This window comes from Bubalus bubalis, chromosome 9 (assembly GCF_019923935.1).
Source record: "Bubalus bubalis isolate 160015118507 breed Murrah chromosome 9, NDDB_SH_1, whole genome shotgun sequence".
Classification (NCBI taxonomy): domain Eukaryota; kingdom Metazoa; phylum Chordata; class Mammalia; order Artiodactyla; family Bovidae; genus Bubalus; species Bubalus bubalis.
Window position 1 is genome coordinate 84,887,930 of NC_059165.1, and position 19,701 is coordinate 84,907,630.

Consider the following 19,701-nt stretch of genomic DNA (forward strand, 5'->3'; position numbering starts at 1 on the left):
ATTGACACATGGGGCCTATTCTAAGCACTGTTTAAGTCTCCCAAAAAGAGAGATATGAAAACCTCTTATTCCAACTTCGTACGGATAGGAAAAACTTTCATCTAAACTAAACTCCTTAAGGCTGCATTTAAAGTCTATGTCTTCTAATTTTCTCCTCAATTAGCCTTCATTAAGAAAAAAAAAGTTTAAAAAAGGAACTATGCCTAAAAAGGCAGCCCTTAGTAAAACTTCTCCCTTGTCTTATTCTTTCTTTTGTAACATTTTGGAGATTCTTCTGCTCAGCTTTCCCTTGTCCCCCATATTCCCTCTTGATTTATTTTCATTTAAAAAATAATAGCTCTATTAAAATGTAATTTACATACCATAAAATTTAGCCTTCTAAAGTAAACAATTCACTGGTCTTTAATATATTCACAGAATTATGTGACCCTCATCACTATCTAATTCCAGAATTCTATACCCACCACCAGTCATGTCCCATCCCTCTTTCTTCTCAGATCCAGTAATTTCTAATCCAGCTTCTGTCTCTAAGGATTTGCCAATTCTGGACATTTCATACTAATGGAGTCAAAGAATACACGGCCTTTTGTGTCTGGCTTCTTTCACATAGCATGTTTTGGAGACAGATTCATCTGTGTTGTAGCATGATCTGTATTTTATATCTTTGTATGGCCAAATAGGACTTCCCTGGTGGCTCACACGACTGAGCGACTTCACTTCGCTTCATGGCCAATGATATCCTGTTGTTTGGCTAGATTGTGTTGTGTTAGTCACTCGGTCATGTCCGACTCTTTGCAACCCCATGGACTGTGGCCCACCAGACCCCTCGATCCACTGAATTCTCCAGGCAAGAATATTGGAGTGGGTTGCCATTCCCTTCTCCAGGGGATCTTCTCCCGGGTCGATCTTCTCATGGATTGAATCCGGGTCTCCCACACTGAAGGCAGATTCTTTATCATTGGAGCCATTATTCATCTATCATGGTTATTCATTGGCCAGTCTAAAAGAAATGCTGCTATGAACACATTTGTACAAGATTTTGTGTGGATATGTGTTTTCAATTCCCTTGAGTAAATTCCTATGAGTGGATTTGCTAGCCCATATGCTAATTCTATGTTTAACTTTTTGAAGAACTGTGAGACTGTTTCCCAAAGCAGCTGTATTAGTTTGCATTTCCACTAGCAAAGTATGTAAGTTTTGATTCTTAACTCTTCCCAACTACTCAGCTTTATTTAGCTATAGAATTCATAACTATGTTCACTTATAAGAATGAGCCAGATTAAAAAGATAACCACCTCTTAGTTTCGTCATGCTAGAAGTTAATTGATGCCTTCAGAGATCCTACATTTCTAGTTCCAAAAACACGACACAGATGCTGATCTGTGGTCATCCTGTGGTCTATTAAGTCACCTAAGTATCTTTTTTTCTGTCTTACTCTTGCATCTTTCTTTATCCTACTAATTGTAAAGTTTCTTTTTTCTTCAAATGTACCATGTCATGTGTATCCTTATTTAATTTTTCTCCTGTTTTATTGGGAGTCTGTTCAAACCCATTCAAGTACTTACTGAGCTCCTGCTTTGAGCCTGGCATTTCTAGCACTGGAAAGATAGGAAAAACATGGAACTAGTTCTTGTTCTTGAGTAACTGTCAACCTCACAGAAGAACTGAGAAATGAAAGAAGGCACGTGTCTGCACCATTGTTCAAACAACTGTGGGAACCCATGGTTCCGACACCATCAGGGTCCTCCGAGAGCTTAACAAATATATATGCACCCCCACTAATTTTTATTATAAAAGGTGTATATGACCATGGTAAAAATGTAGAAACAATATGGAAAGATATAAAATAAACAGCCAAAGTTAAAATTCTGCCTCCTTAGTTCATTCCAGCTCCTTAGTTCCTCTGGGGGAGCTTGTTGAAAATGTAGATTCCTACAGCCTTCCCTCCCTACAGAGTAATTCTGCAGAGGTGGGTCAGCAAACAGATGCTCCAGGAGATAGAATATGGGAGATGGATGAGGGCCAAGATAGTCAAGGAACCGTCCTAGGAAACAGTGAGTCAGGCGAGGACAGCATGTGTTTAAGTGCGTGGTATAAAACTTCATGCAATCTAAGTTGCTATTCTGAAATGAATTATGTCTTGACCTAAGATGATATGCATGTTTTAGATATGTTCATTGGAAGAGAAGAGGGAAAGTTGTAGAAGAGGAAAGGGGGTGAGGATGTGGGGCTTAGAGGAAGGAGAGCAGCCTGTCTGGACAATATAGTTGGAGGGAGAGTTGGAACTCTTATGGGAAGGATAAGGTTGGAGCTGAACATCCGAAAGTCGGAAAAGGCAAAATGAAGGGTGAGAGTCACTGCAGATTCTTGAGAAAGAAAATGACATGGGGAGTGGTGGTCAAAGCCAGTATCTGCACCCTCCCTTGGGGCCACGCTAGGATCTGCTACTAAAACAGGACAGACGTAAATAGCCATCTGCCCTCCACGAGGCCTTGGAACACAGGATTGCCAGTAAGTGCCACAGGGCCTCCCAGAGCCTGCTCTTCTTTCTCTCCTCACTTTATCCCCACTCTATTTTTGTTTTTCCTTCTCAGATTACTGCTCTTTCTTCAACCACCCCCTCACTGGTTGGGCAAGTTTGATCCCACCCTGAATATGGGTCTCCCACGCTCCACCCTCCCTTGTCCAGAGCCAGAGACCAGAACAAGTGATAAAACACTTTGGGGTGTTCAGAGTAAATTGATCCCTCCAGTGAGAAGTGCTAACCCTCTGTTTTAATTACTCAGGACTCCTTGGGGTGAACAGCCTATTCTTGAAAGGTCACAAAAGCCCTCTCTCTCCTGGCTCTCTGGCTTCAGGAGTTATAGTGCAGCATTTTGCCTACCTTACAAGATATTTATAATGAGTGCAGCTGCCCTCTATCATGGATATCTGTATCCCAGGATGACAAAAAGTACTTTCCCAAGGTCACACTAGAATAGAGCTGACTTCTGATTCAGAAAAATGTGGCAGACTCATTCTCAGTCTGAGCTCTGTTCATGCTCCCAAGAGACTCCAAGTTCTAGATCAACACTGCTTCTTCCAAAAGACCTCTTTTTTAAAACATCTTAAACCCTGTAAAGTAAGTCTAATATAGGGTTTGAAGGAGATTAATTTGACTCCTGCTGTTAAACTAATGAACATTCCAAGTAAGATTGTTCTTTTACTATTTTTTAGGGTTAAAGCTGAAACAAAAGAAAGCAACAGTTTTAGGAGGCAGAAATTAAGGTGGATGTTTGCAGGGGAAAAAAGTACCCATTCAAGTTCCATTGTTTTATTGAAACACTGAAACTTTTATATTACATTGATAAATTTGGTGTGATGATAAACTTTACTTGATGACAAATTTTACCTGACTAAATCATTGAAAGAAATCTCATAGTTTCAAGAAGATGTCAACTTTCAGAACTGATGTATAAACCATATGGAAACATAATTATTTTCGAAAAAAATATTTTAAGCTCCAAAGCATTGAATAAATTCTGAGATGTGATTTGTGAGATCTGAGATGTATGTCTTCTGAGACAAAGTATACGAAGAGGGGTGCCTCAATTATTGATTCATCACAAAGTTGTAGAGAGCTGTGATCTCCAGAAAATGTATTCAGTTCTCTATATGTGCATATTCAGGGTGGGATCAAACTGGCCCAGGCCAAAAGAGTTATTTGCTTGTTTTGAGATGCAAAAGAAGGACAACCATTTAAGCTTTGTCTCTCCTGTTACTTAAAAGAATAAATGATTTCCAGAGAGGTGTCTACCTCTTTGGAAGCAACTCCTCCCTACCCTTACAGCTTGCTCTGGCCTGATGAGTCAGCACCCAACACTTCAGCCAGTCTGGGGCTCTTATCAAGGTCAACTTTTTAGAATAGGATTCCCTGCTGAATTTAGAATACAGCTGAAGTTTTGCTTCCAGTTTCCTGCCATAAAGTGCACTTACATCTTGTCACAAAGCACCACAAGATATTCCTATATAATTCCATCCTATAGACTTCCCCAATATCCTGATTGATGTGTCTATGCTTAAGCCTAAGAGAGATTCCCTTAAACCATTTTGCAAAGGGGATTTCCATTTTCTTTTCTCTTCTAAGCTTCCCATTATTTTCTTTTAAGCCCTATTATATTCTTAGAGCTCCGAATATTAGGCAGCTTTTAAGAAGGCAGCTCTTCCTGGATTCTCTGGAGTTTGCAAATCTGGAAAGAAACACTGCTATCATCTATTTCAACCCCCTCACTTTTAGTGGAAAGAAATAGGAAGACAAAGAGGTCGAATGGCATGCCCATAGTCACATCTCCACCCACGAGTTATAGTTGTGTCATCTTACATATGTGGTGTGTGTGCACATGAATTCAAACAGAATGAACAGTTAATAAATCTGCAAAGTGAAAAATGTCCTTTTGCTAACTGTCATGAGAGTTACTTTTAAATAATCTCCTTTTTTGGTGGTGGGGGAGCGGTGGTGGGGGGAAGACGTGTTGTATTTCTTAAAAACAACCCTATGGACAGTATCTTTTCCTTAGGGATATTCCCAAGCTTCAGTTTAGGTATCTGGACAAGAGCTATTTCCAGGTAAATTATAAAGGATCCCTTAGCAAAGATTCTGGTTCTCTAGATACAGGATAATCAATCTAGGATAAGGCTTCAGAATTTATTTCCAAATAGATCTTTGAGCTGTTTTTCTTAGCTGAAGAGGCCCGCCAAGGGAGATTACAACATAAAGTTCATAAAGGTTTTGGATACAGCCCTATTTCTGGTTTATCAAAGAGATGTCTGGATCCTCTTAGGACAGAACTAGAGCTTCAGAAGTTATACAACAAAGTATTTCAAGTTTGAAAGTACCCTTTATCCTTTTCTGTCATGCATTTTTTCCTAGTTACCTCACTTATTTCTTATCCTCTCTTTTCTGATAAGTGGAGTGCTGGAAGAAGCTGAAAACAACATTAAATTCAGTACTGCTCTGGTGGATAAATATTTCTTCAACAGTCACAACAAATGGCTGCCTGAGTTCTGCCTGAACATGTCTAACTTCTCAAGGAGTCCATTCCATCTTGAGCTCATTCTGTTTTACAGGAAATAATTTTAACCTACTGCAAACTTGTATTTTGGCCATTTTTGCCAAGTGGACACCATTGTTTTCTTCTGAAGTGGCAGATTTCTGGTATTCTTTAATAGGACCACCCTTGAGATGTAGCTGTTGTTGAAAGACAAGTCTTCATGGATGCCTCCTCCTTTTTGCATGTCCTTCTAGCTGAGGCACTGACAGAGTTTAATTCCTTTGAAAGCTCTTTGTTTAGAGATAGTATCTCTCTTGCCCTAGGTAGATGGTTGGGCAGATTTGCTTGTTGTTGTTCCGTTGCCCAGTCGTGTCTGACTCTGTGACCCCCATGGACTGCAGCACACCAGGCCTCTTTGTCCCTCGCCATGTCGCGAAATTTACCCAAGTTCATGTCCACTGCAGGTAGCCTATTATAAAAGATTGGGATTTCCTGAGCTTGGGATTCCTCTCTTGTAATGCCACCTATCGTGTGGCATCATCTCCTCCGATTTGCATTGCCCTGTGCAAACTGGGATACGGAGCTGACACAGGGAAATGCTGATACTCTGGGTCCTCTGATTGTTGTGAATAATGAACTTTTCTCTGACTCTCAGTCTTGTGCTTTCTACCAGCATCCATGAAACTGTCAGGCTAACAGATCAGCTTGCAAGTATGGTCAAATCTCAGCTCCTTCAGATTTCTTGACAGTTATCATTATTCCCCCAGGATAAAAATACTCCAGTCCTTCCACCACCCTTTATAGTGTCATATGTTTTGAATCATCTCTTGTTCTTATCAAACATTCTGGACGCTCTTCAGTTTAGCTACGTCCCTGCTGCAGAGAAAGGAAAATAATAACCTCTATGTGGCTGACTAAAACGAGTGGAACCAAATTCTGATTTATTTTGTTCTGAGAAGCACATGTTACAAGATGCAGCCCAAGAGGAAATGATCTTTTTTTTGCAGCCACATTACTGTTCATAGTAAGCCATTCAAAAGCCATCACAGGCAGCTGAAACTCTCAGGTATTTTTATGTATGCCAAGGTAGAAATTTACCTATGCTATGTGATGCCAAATGTTATGTCAAACATAAAATCCCATCTTCTTCTGGTACAGTTTTACAATTTTACACCCCAGTCTAAGAATTTAAAATTTCTCTTTTTTATTTCATTGTATTCCATTTAGTTCATTGGTTTAGGCTTTTTATAATCCGATTCCCTCATTTTCATATTCATTGTGCTCACCATCTTTGTGTCATCTGTACATTGGCTCAGCAAGCCTTCCATATTTTTTTTTTCACATTAATGGCAAAATTTCAAACATATCAGAGCCAAGTAGAGAGCCCTGGGTCATGCCACAGAGATCTCAATGCATTTAAGGAGTCTGTTGGCAGACGTAATTGTAAGCAAATGTTCCCCACAGGAAACTCCATGGAGATAGACACTCCATGGAGACGTTTAACCAAGAGGAAACCTAGGAAGCATGATGAGTCATGCAGTCTGCAGCAAGGTTCCAGAAGACAGGGAAACCACCAAAGTGATAGTCACACAACTTTCCAAACTCAGCTGAAATGTTATGGATCCAAATTGGCAAATGGAAGTCACACAAACAGCAAAAAGAGCCTCTATCCACTTTTGCTAGAGCTTTACACTCATAAGCAGTGAAAAGACTGTTAGCTCTACCTAGCTTTCTGCCCAGCATTGTAACTCCGGTTACACGTGAAAACAATCTCACACTATCTGCCGGAGACAACTCCTCCTAGTGGCAGAGACCATCAAGCGTATACTACCACTTGAGGCAGTTCAGCTCAGTTCAGTCACTCAGTCGTGTCCGACTCTTTACGACCCCATAAATTGCAGCACGCCAGGCCTCCCTGTCCATTACCATCTCCCGGAGTTCACTCAAACTCACGTCCATCGAGTCGGTGATGCCATCCAGCCATCTCATCCCCTGTCGTTCCCTTCTCCTCCTGCCCCCAATCCCTCCCAGCATCAGAGTCTTTTCCAATGAGTCAACTCTTCGCATGAGGTGGCCAAAGTACTGGAGTTTCAGCTTTAGCATCATTCCTTCCAAAGAACACCCAGGTATGATCTCCTTTAGAATGGACTTGTTGGACCTCCTTGCAGTCCAAGAGACTCTCAAGAGTCTTCTCCAACACCACAGTTCAAAAGCATCAATTCTTCGGCGCTCAGCTTTCTTCACAGTCCAACTCTCACATCTATACATGCCCACTGGAAAAACCATAGCCTTGACTAGACGGACCTTTGTAGGCAATGTAATGTCTCTGCTTTTCAATATGCTATGTAGGTAGATATTAGATAATAGTATGGATCAGTGAAGGAGCACACACTGGGCACTCAGGCAGCTTGAATCTTTACTGGTCCTGCCAGGAACCAGCTGAAAGGTTTTGTATAAGTCCCTTAATTCCTCAGGACCTCATTTTCCTTTCTTGTAAACTGAGATATATGGACTAGTTAATCTCCAAGTACCCCCTTTTCACTTCCTAAAAAAGCATTTATAGCTAGAAACTTGGGAACCATTTACTGAACACCAGCATGAAAGAGATCTGAAAAACTTAGACAGGGTGTGTCTCAGATCACAAGGCCAGTGTGAGGTTACATGAGAATTTGAATGTAGGTGGCACAGGGGGTAAAGAATTTGCCTACAATGCAGGAGAGAGCGGTTCGATCCCTGGACTGGGAAGATCCCCTGGAGGAGGGCATGAAAATCCACTCCAGTACTCTTGCCTGGAGAATCCCATGAACAGAAGAGCCTGGCAAGTTACAGTCCATAGGGTCACAAACCATCAACCCTATGGTTGCCATCTCAGCACAGCATGCACCATCTACCAAATAGCACTAGGAACAGACCCAACAGCAAAAACTCTGAAAAGAAGAAAAACTCTAGAGATAGAAATAGTTTTCTAGAAATACTAAATTGAATCAACATTCTGCTGACACTTTTGTTGTTATTTTTAAGAAACTACCTGGAAAAGAGATTTTATGGGCTAACAAGTAAGCCTTTCACAGGGCTGTGAGGTTGACTTAACATACTTAGTTTTGTTATGGATAGTCAGCTTGTTTACATTCAGCCTCCAATCCTCATTCATTTTGTGACCTGGGGAAAATGACCTAACATTTATACCTCATTTCTCAACTGTAAAATGGGCATACTATTAACAGCATTTTCCCCACACGCCTTTTTTCAAGAACTAAATGAGACTAGTATCTGACCAACAAGCTTTTGACAAACACTGACTTGATAACTGTTACAATGAAGGAGGGATATTTTACATATACACCTCACTGAGACACCAAATTATTTAAATATGTACCCCAAACACAAGACTCTACCTTTAAAAATTAGGCTATTAAGCGCAAATTTTGTAAAATTGTACTTTGGGATTAGTTCGTGTTTCTAAATTCAGGATATAAAGAAGAAAATATCCAGTTTTAAAGTACTGATTGATTTGAGCTCAGTACTTAAAAACTTTATCTTTGGAACTAGTTCAGACCTCTAGGCATTGAGAGACAAGGTTTCTCTTTTTCATTCCCAGAAGTGCTCTTTCATCATACAGATTTTTTTCTTTACATGAGCCAACTTTCAAAATATTTGGAAACAGAAAGGATTCACTCTTAGGTTTCTTATCATTGCTTTGCTGGTGACCTTGATAAAGTCAATTGAGTTCCTTCACATTCTCCATAAGATGGAAGTAATAAATGGGACTATGAAGCAAATAAATCAATTATCTTTTAAGTGTGCTAAATCTTGCCAAACTATTAAATATCAAAATATGAATATTTGAAAATAATGAATTGTGTGTCCCCCAAAAGAAATAGATTAAGCATAGTTTATTGATAAAACAAGATAAATGGCAAATGTTATAAATGCTACTTCATAGTCCCCAATTAATGTATTTAATCCTGAAATATTGGAGAATTTATTGTGGATGTTCTCTAGCAGTATAATCCCTGCCCCTTGCCAGTCTGCCACCCCCTCTAGGATAAGTAGAGGCTTTTGCAGCTATTTTTAGTTTTAAATTAGTTTTAAATAGGGAAAACATTAATCTTGTGATTACCCTCCTCAAAGAGTTCCAAGACTGAGCTTTCATGGAGGTCACTCTGTTCCTCTGAGGTGGTCTGTAACCGAAGTTTCAAAGAATACCCAGCTAGCTAGTCCAGGATCGAAACTATGTGTTTATTTAAATATCTCGCCAAGGAGGGCAAAACATGAGAATGATACGTCCTCAAACTTTTGCAAAGAAATTCTTGGCAATAAATCTCGTTGACTCTTTGGAATTGGATAGGTCTGCTTAGTACATTGGACCGTTCTCCAAAATATCAGGTTATTGGCCACAGCTTTTGGTGGTGAGGTTTCTATGGGGCAAACACCTCTGGGGAGAAATCTGTAATTGGTGCATCCTAGAGGATGTCATTGGGGGATTGAATAGAATAGCCCCTGTGGTCAGGTATGATCCTCCCCCAGAGACTTTTCTCAAAATGTAACTTCCCCCTTGTGCCCTGGGAAACCCCTACCTGCTTTCTTGGATTGTTCTACATTGCTGAATCATTCTCTACCTTTGCTTACCTTTCTGGGTGATTTAAATTTAGGGAGTGAAAGTTTCCAAATGCTGTGAGATCACATTTTGCATTAATCAATTAATTCATTCATGCATGTACATTACTGAGTACCCAATGGCTATCAGGCACTGTACTGGGCCCTCATTAAGTTTACAGAGATATATACATATACCTACTCTTGAGGAGTAGGCATGCTAGTTGGGAAGCAGAAAAAAGGTTAAACTCCTATCTATTACTTAACTTTTGAAGAAGCTAACATTCTGATAAAATTTTGCCCAAGATGCCCCTTAAGTTTGATTTGTTTCCATTTACCTGCTAGGAACAGTATTATTTCACATTAGTTTTTAAATGAATATAATTTTAAAATGTTTCAGAGAATTCAATAAAATATGATAAATGGGTCAATGTTATTGAAATATATAAATGTCTTAAATGACATCTTCAGATCCTAGGACTACCCAATGTTTTCTTTTTTGAAATGTCCTTAAGATAGATTTAAAGAAAACACTTGGATTTAGGCCAAATGATGAACCCTAAGTTCTGGGAAACCAATTAAATCCGTTAAATGGTGAACAGAAAGAGTTCTCCAGGTAATTAAGACCTTTTCTCTCCTAAGAACCAGTGCTAAAGTCTGTAAATGAGGAGAGGGTTGATACTCTGATCAGATGATAGAAAAATAGTATCCACAGTGCCTGAAAACTCTGGTTAATCGGACGATAGTGATTATTTGTAATCATCTTTATTACCTGCATATTTCCTAGTCAGCACACTACTTTAGATATAACAAATACTTAATAATCATTTGTCACATAGAAGTGAATTTAACTGAGGTGAAGTGCCTGAATATCTACTTTTCCCTGTGGCCACTGAATACTGCCTGAGATAAACATCCATACTCTGACTCTTACTGTCTATACTCTTGACTCTTAAGGTCAAAGATATGAAAAGCCAGTTACTGTCTTTTCCTTTTTTTCCCCATTGAAAAAATTACTAGTAGGTCCTCTGTGAGGGAGTCGTGTGTGTGTGTGTGTGTGTGTGTGTGTGTTTATGTAGGAATTTTCCTTAGGGATGACTGTCATTTGGGGAATAAGTTTTATTTTCTAACCATCCTTTGAGCCCCATGTAAAGAACATACATAAAAGTAGAAATATTTTGGTGATTTGTCTCTCTTAAGCTAAACCCATATTATATGAAATTGCTGCTTTTTAAAAGTTACCCTGTAACCACAGTTTGAAACGGAATTTAGCATGGTAAACATTTACTTAAGAAACATACCAGGTTAGAAGAATTGGGTGATAGATTATCATACATTTAAACAGCCACTGGCAAAAACTAACCAACTCTTTTTCAGTTTAACTTGACTGGATCTTTTTGGCTGGCAGCCTTTCTGTACTCAGCTGAACTGGCACTCTTCATATTTTAAAGAGACACATGGGTTTTCAAACTTAATCTTTAAATCCCTAATAGCTTGGTTTCTGCTATAACTCACTAATTCCCTTCTGCTTGTTCTAATGAAAGGAAAGGTTTAACAAGGAGGGATGAAATTATTGTTGTTATTGTTTTTTTAAATCAATAACAAACTTTGAAATGAATGTGGAGCCTTTTGTTAAAGGAGACCAAAGGCATTGCATTATGGCTTATATTTTTTTTTACATTTTCATGCATCCATTTTTCTTATTAATAGCCAAGGTTTCAAGTTACTATGTCATTTTCCTTTGTTCAATCATCTATTTGACAAGAATACATCAAGAGTTTCCTACGTGGATGGCATTCTACTGGATATACACTGAATCAGATAGCATCGTTGGCTTTGAAATATTTAAAATACAATAAAGAAGCTAAGGGTCACAAACATACATCAGATTTCAGACTGAGTGTGGGCACAGAAGGATATATCTGCTGGTTGGTCATAATGAAGGAGGTGACATTGATCTTAGGTCTTAAAGAATAGATGGAATTTCTATATGCAAAATCAAGAGAAAGGGGAAGGATGAATGAGGGGGTATAAAAGGTAAAAGTTTGGAAAGTGGAGGAGTTGGGTTCTGGAAACATCCAGAAATTCCCTTCAGGAGCTCTAGGACATCAGGGTCTTCATTTGTAAAACGAAGAACTATGTCAGGTGATTGCCAACCTTCCTTTCCAGCTCTATCATTCTATGGCCATGCAAAAGCATGGAATTAGCATGAACGGTCTGGAATGTTCAGTAATCAAGATGAGCTGGTGTTCAGGGGTTTGTGTTGAAAGAAATAATAGTAGGCTTTGGTCTTCAATATCAAACTGGGGAGACTACCTTCAGTACTATTAGTAATAATAACAAGATGTAATGTTCAGTAGTATTATATTTAACGTGGAAGAACAACAATTTTTAAGTCTGCTCCACCCATCAGTTGACATTCAGAAAACTATCTTGAATGACTTGATATTTGCATGAGGTTTTGTCACTCATCCTTTGGTACTTCCAGTTATGTCAATTAATTGCTTCAGAAAAGTTTGGTTGTTTCTTCTCTTCTCAGAGACAAATCAGGCCCGCTGATGGGTAACATTTAGGTATTTGGGATCTTAAAGACACAACTAGTGTTGGCATCTCAAAGGAGGAGCCAACCCCCTGCAGTGGCATCAGAAACTCCTCCTTCTATCTTGTTTCTATACAAACTGATGGGTTTGGTTAACAGATTGGTTGCTCTGGGGACTCATGAAAGAAGATGTATTATTTTGGCTTGTGAAATACTTGCAAAGGTAACTTTTTCTGAGCCAGACTTGTTCAAATTAGTTGTTAAACAGCCCCTACAGAAATACCACATGATCCCTCCCCCAACCCCTCCTCAAAAAACAGAGTGAGATTCTTCCAGCTAAACAGAGCTCCATCTTTCTGTGCTATCATTGCTATTCCAAGGCATCACAGCTAACATGCGAAGAAGCAAAAAGCTGGGGTGGGGGGTGGAGGCTCGGGCACCTATAACAGTTTAGACTCCATCTGATGACCAGAGAGAAGGATTTTTTTTTTTTTTGAGTAGGGAATGGTTTGATCTGAATCATTCGCTATGAAGAATGATTTGGCGACAGAACACAACATGGATAAGGGACACTGGAGGAGGGAGACTGTGCAGGCAGAGAAACCTGGCTGGATACACTGTAGGAAGCTGGAACTAGATGGTAATATTAATAGTAAGACCGAAACGGAAGAGATTCAAGAAATGTTGAGGAGGAATACTAGAATGATCTAGAAAAATGCTGTCCAATAGAAATATAAAGTAATTTACATATTTAATTTAAAGTTTCTGGTGGCAACATCAAAATAAAAGAAAACAGGAGAAATTAATTCCAATGATAGTATTTCATTTTGCACAATCTATCCAAAATAGTATCATTTCAACATGTAATCAATGTAAAAAAGTATTAATGAATATTTTACATTTCTGTTTACTGTACTAAGTGTTCAAAATATAATGTGCACTTTGCACTTAAATCTCGTCTCAATTCAAACTAGTTACATGTGGTTCAATTCAGTTCAGTTCAGTCGCTCAGTTGTGTCTGACTATTTGCGACCCCATGAATCGCAGCATGCTAGGCCTCCCTGTCCATCACCATCTCCCGGAGTTCACTCAAACTCACATCCATCGAGTCGGTGATGCCATCCAGCCATCTCATCCTCTGTCATCCCCTCTTCCTCCTGCCCCTAATCCCTCCCAGCATCAGAGTCTTTTCCAATGAGTCAAATCTTCGCATGAAGTGGCCAAAGTATTGGAGTTTCAGCTTTAGCATCATTCCTTCCAAAGAATACTCGGGGCTGATCTCCTTTAGAATGGACTGGTTGCATCTCCTTGCAGTCCAAGGGACTCTCAAGAGTTTTCTCCAACACCACAGTTCAAAAGCATCAATTCTTCGGTGCTCAGCTTTCTTCACAGTCCAACTCTCACATCCATACATGACCACAGGAAAAACCATAGCCTTGACTAGATGGACCTTTGTTGGCAAAGTAATGTCTCTGCTTCCCATATACTATCTAGGTTGGTCATAACTTTTCTTCCAAAGAATAAGCGTCTTTTAATTTCATGGCTGCAGTCACTATCTGCAGTGATTTTGGAGACCAAAAAAATAAAGTCTGCCACTGTTTCCACTGTTTTCCCATCTATTTCCCATGAAGTGATGGGACCAGATGCCATGATCTTCATTTTCTGAATGTTGAGCATTAAGCCAACTTTTTCACTCTCCTCTTTCGCTTTCATCAAGAGGCTTTTTAGTTCCTCTTCACTTTCTGCCATAAGGGTGGTGTCATCTGTATTTCTGAGGTTATTGGTATTTCTCCTGGCAATCTTGATTCCAGCGTGTGCTTCTTCCAGCCCAGCGTTTCTCATGATATACTCTGCATATAAGTCAAATAAGAAGGGTGACAATATACAGCCTTGACATACTCCTTTTCCTATTTGGAACCAGTCTGTTGTTCCATGTCCAGTTCTAACTGTTGCTTCCTAACCTGCATATAGGTTTCTCAAGAGGCAGGTCAGGTGGTCTGGTATTCCCATCTCTTTCAGAATTTTCCACAGTTTATTGTGATCCACACAGTCCAAGGCTTTGGCATAGTCAACAAAGCAGAAATAGATGTTTTTCTGGAACTCTCTTGCTTTTTCCATGATCCAGCAGATGTTGGCAATTTGATCTCTGGTTCCTCTGCCTTTTCTAAAACCAGCTTGAACATCTGGAAGTTCACGGTTCACATATTCCTGAAGCCTGGCTTGGAGAATTTTGAGCATTACTTTACTAGTGTGTGAGATGAGTGCAATTGTGCGGTAGTTTGAGCATTCTTTGGCATTGCCTTTCTTTGGGATTGGAATGAAAACTGACCTTTTCTAGTCCTGTGGCCACTGCTGAGTTTTCCAAATTTGCTGGCATATTGAGTGCAGCACTTTCACAGCATCATCTTTCAGGATTTGAAATAGCTCAACTGGAATTCCATTACCTCCACTAGTTTTGTTCGTAGTGATGCTTTCTAAGGCCCACTTGACTTTGCATTCCAGGATGTCTGGCTCTAGGAGAGTGATCATACCATCGTGATTATCTTGGTTGTTAAGATCATTTTTGTACAGTTCTTCTGTGTATTCTTTTTTTTATTTTATTTTATTTTATTTTTAAACTTTACATAATTGTATTAGTTTTGCCAAATATCAAAATGAATCTGCCACAGGTATACATGTGTTCCCCATCCTGAACCCTCCTGCCTCCCCATACCATCCCTCTGGGTCGTCCCAGTGCACCAGCCCCAAGCATCCAGTATCGTGCATCGAACCTGGACTGGCAACTCGTTTCATACATGATATTTTACATGTTTCAATGCCATTCTACCAAATCTTCCCACCCTCTCCCTCTCCCACAGAGTCCATAAGACTGTTCTATACATCAGTGTCTCTTTTGCTCTTCTTAATATCTTCTGCTTCTGTTAGGTCCATACCATTTCTGTCCTTTATCGAGCCCATCTTTCCATGAAATGTTCCCTTGGTATCTCTAATTTTCTTGAAGAGATCTCTAGTCTTTCCCATTCTGTTGTTTTCCATGGCTACCATACTGTTTAGTGCAGCTCCAAAGGACAAACAAATCATATGTGAATTGGAGCATGGAAGAAGAAAGGAGAGAGAAGCTTGGAATATGACTCTAAAGGAAAAAGAAGCATGGTTCTTTTATTAAACCTGGAAATGTTAGAAGATGCATGTGGTTGGGAAAAGAAATGAATGTAGAGGATGAACAAGTAGTGAGCCTATCACTGTGACTTAAAGGTTTCAATAAACAACTATAGGAAAATATGAAGTGGGCAATTGGAAAGGCAGGGTTAAAATTCAGCATGAAAGACAGAACTCAGTTATGAGATACAGACTCAGGAACTGGTTCTAAGAGGGTGACAAATGGGATGGTGATATTCAACGTGGTTATCAAGGGCAGGGAGAGGAAAGAGCCTTGAGAAATGCTGCAATTGAAGGGTACAAGAGTGAAGGCAATTTGGTACATAAAAAAGGGTCCCAGCCCGAAGCCTGGGAGGAGATCAGGTCTGGGAGAGCCAGAGTGAAGGGCCCATACACGGCTGTCTGTTAGGATTCAGAAGACACACTGGCCTGGAGGGAAATGGAAGCACAATGAGAAAGTTGTGGTAAGAAATGTGTGTTTTAAGTTTGAGATTCATTCTTCTCTTCACTGACCTTAGAAAAATGGTCTGAGTTTCCATTGTTTAACTATAATAATAAAATAATAGAAAGTGAAAGTGAAAGCTGCTCAGTTGTGTCTGACTCTTTGTGACCCCATGGACTCTACAGTCCATGGGGAATGGCCTAGGAATTCTCCAGGCCAGAATACTGGAGTGGGTAGACTTTCCTTTCTCCAGGGGGTCTTCCCAACCCAGAGATAGAACCCAGGTCTCCCGCATTGCAGGTGGATTCTTTATAAGCTGAGCTACTAGAGAAGCCCAAAATAATAGAAGGTAACACATATTACTTGTTTCCTCTTCTGCACCAAATACTGTGCTAAGAGCTTTACAAATATTACCTTATTTAGTTTTCACAAAAGACATGATATCAATTTTAGGGATTATGCTGTGACAAGAGTATTATTAGATGATGATATGGCTAAGGGGTCCATTTATCATTTATTCTAGACACCCCTCTTTTTAATGAAGCTTTCAAGAGGCAGACATATGTATATGGGACATGGAAAATAGCAGATTCATAAGTTTATTTCATGTACATACATATACTTTTTATCCTTCCCCCAAGAAACACTGCTTATGTCAGTTTAAACACTTATCTTCTTTGGCTATTTGTCACATTGCCCCCCAGACACCAAGTTATATGAGGGTTGATCCTGAAGTCAACTTTGCTGTACTAATTTGGTCTAAAGTCTCTTTAAAGAATCTGCCTGCCAATTCAGGAGACATAAGAGATGGAAGTTGGATCCCTGGGTTGGGAAGATCCTCTGGAGGAAGAAATGGCACTCTCTTCCAGTATTGTTACTGGGAGAATCCAATGGACAGAGTAGGATAGTAAGCTGCAGTCCATGGGTTCACAAAGAGTTGGATATGACTGAGCGTGCATGCACACACACACACACACTCTTTGGTCAGAGATCTAAAATATATCTAAGACAGGAGAAAGACACTACATTTTAGACTTCTGGGGCAGGTTAACTTTGATTATTCCTGCCTTGTGTTTGGCATAAACCTGTGATTTAATTTGAGATCCTGCCTTCCCTTATAATCTTAAATAGATTATTGACCTTCAAAAAACTTGGCCTAAAAATGGCTTTGGTTTTTTTCAAATGAATAATAGCCAACTTTTTGTGCAAGTTGCTAATTTGGAAATATAAGCAATGATTTTTATTCAGCCATAGCAAAGTAGTCAGCATATGTAGTGTTATCTATTCTACAGGTAGAATACCAGGTATTCTACATGATGACTGTGAATAAATTCATGTGATTATCCCAAGACTCTGTGAATTAGATGCCGTTATTATCTCTATTTTATAGAGAAAGGCTAGGCAGAGGACATTTATGTTACTTGTTCAAGATCACACAATAAATAAATTGGAGAGCAAGATTCAAAGACAGTGTGGCTTTAATCCCTATTGTATTTCAAATAGAGTAAATGGGTATCTGGAATGCATAGAAACATTCTAAAAATTTTAGGCTGCAATTTAAGAACCAATTACAGTTTCTTAATCAAAATCACAAGCTAATTGGAAATTCTGTCTTTTCATTATATCAATGCTCATTTACTTAGCATCCACGATACAGCATAGCAATGGAAGACATGGTCATGCATAATTATAATAAAGAGTTCTTGCCCTTGAATTAGCTATAATCTAGTTGGGAAGACAAAACTGATGCACAGAACATTCAGAGAGCACTAAAGGGATGTAGTTAAATATAAAGTCGAATGGTGCATAAAATTGTACACTAGATAGGCAAGAAGAGGGGGGATTCAGAGGACTGGTGGGCTAGGGAGGAGTCACAAAGGATCTTAAATGATAGGAAGAAGCTGGATGAGGAGCTAGAAGGCCATACCTGTCAAGAAGATCAAGGTGAAGATAAATGGAAGCTCTTAAGCACTTAAGTTATAGTCCACAATCTGGATGTACCACAGTTTATTTATCCACTTACCAACTACAGAACATCTTAGTTGTTTCAAGTTTTAGCATCTGCTCAGTTTTTCTGTGTACCTAAAATTGCTCTAAAAAATAAAACCTGTTTTTAAAAAAGATAAGTGGAAGTTCAGGAAGAGGAGTAAACACGGTGCAGTGGTTTCTTCTCTTCGTGCCCTGTCTCTGTCTTCTTCATCTTCTCCCTCTACTCCCTCTGTTACACGTTCACATCCACACATCATGCGTCCATGCTTGTGGCTCTATGCCTGTGTATGTAGGTAAACACACATAGGCTTACTTCCAAGTAATATTCATCTTCCACCAGTCTTAAAATGTTTCTGAGAAACTCAGAAGCATGATAGGTTGCTGGGAGATGACAATCTGTAATTTTTAAATCTGCCTTTTACACCTAACCCATAAAATCAGAAGGTATGAGAAAGAAATGAGGTATTGGCTGCCCCTGACTAAATCCGACAAAAATATCCTCCTTTCAGAAATCAGGGGCAGGTCAACACCTACATCAGGGAGATATTTTTATTAAAAGAGAACTCTTTATTTGGCAAAATTGATTGTTTTTTGATTGACACCATATTTTACTCTTACCTGTACACATTTCTGGTTTATCATTGCTATGGGCAATAGAGAGAAAATTGCTCTGTAATATTATATCTCTGAGTTCAACAATAAAATCTAAGAAAAATAAAATATTCCTCCAGTACAGTGAGTTAGGTGACACAGATGAAAATTCAGTTTTATGGGTTGAAGTAAAGTTGTGAATCATGGGTGCTATTACCAAAACAACTAGTTTTATAAGGCCAGGATAAGGAATTCTTATATAAAATTCACAATATCCTCTGCTACCTTGATTGTATAAAACAAAGGGACCAACATTTCTGTCTTAATTTTGAGAGATAGTAAATTGGATTGGACTGGTCACAGGATTTTCACAACTGGTAAAAATATATTACTTTGTTTTTAACTGAAAATTTCTGTAATTCACAGACTAGGACTTAAAAGCTATCTTTTCCAGCATCAACTGAGTATGATATTCTTGTTGTAGTACTGTATTTTTAACAACCTTCACAAGCATTTTCTGGAGCAGTAGCCGTATCTGTATTCTGCAGATGTACTCAACTGGATCAGTGCTATTTAGATACTATCACATCTGTAAGTGCACTGATACAGGATAACCAGGGGCAAAATCGATCCTCTCCTCTTTTCTTTTACAAAACCCATCATGAACTCATAGATGTGATAAAAGGCATCAGCAGTAGCATTATTTCTGATTCCATCAATAGGAGGTCTTATCTGTATGTGAGACTTTGTGCCTGTGTATGTAACCAAGACATTAGCTTCTTGGAGTAATCAGATACATTCTGGAATTCTGGAGTCACTTTTCCTTTAATATTTAAGTAAAAAGTTCATTGATTCCTCTTTTCATATATTGTTGCAAACCTAGAATATTTTTCAGTAACTACCTTGGTTTTGTTGTTGTTGTTGGGATTTTGTTGGTAAGGGATATCGCTTTACATTTTCCCTGATGACTTCTGCTTTCTAGTTCTTGTTCTATTGAATTCTCAATCTCTTCTCGGCCTTTCACTCACTGTTAGGCCATTTTCTGCACTGCTTTATACCATCTAAATCTCTCTACTAGCATAATTCCTTTGAATCCAGGCTATGTGTCTATCAGATTTTCCTGAAAGACTTGGAGTGCTAAAGAAGAGTTATATAAAATATGCAGCTTATTTGACAAACTAACTTTCAGTGTTAGTCTTGTTCTTAAACTCGATCATTCTTTTCAGTTAATTTCCACTGGTTAACTTGACTTTGGCTGCAGTCTTCTGTCATATTGTTGGGTTCCTCTCTCTCCCTTCAACTATTTCTCTCTCTCTTCAGCTTGCTAATCCTTAATCACAAAATTCCTGTTCACT

The 19,701-nt window shown here is 39.1% G+C and overlaps 1 long non-coding RNA gene across 6 annotated transcripts in view; it reads right to left on the reverse strand.

Annotated features, from left to right (window-relative positions):
* The window catches only part of LOC112586947, a 506,468-nt gene that overhangs the window by 145,371 nt on the left and 341,396 nt on the right, over positions 1 to 19,701 (reverse strand). The window lies entirely within an intron of this gene.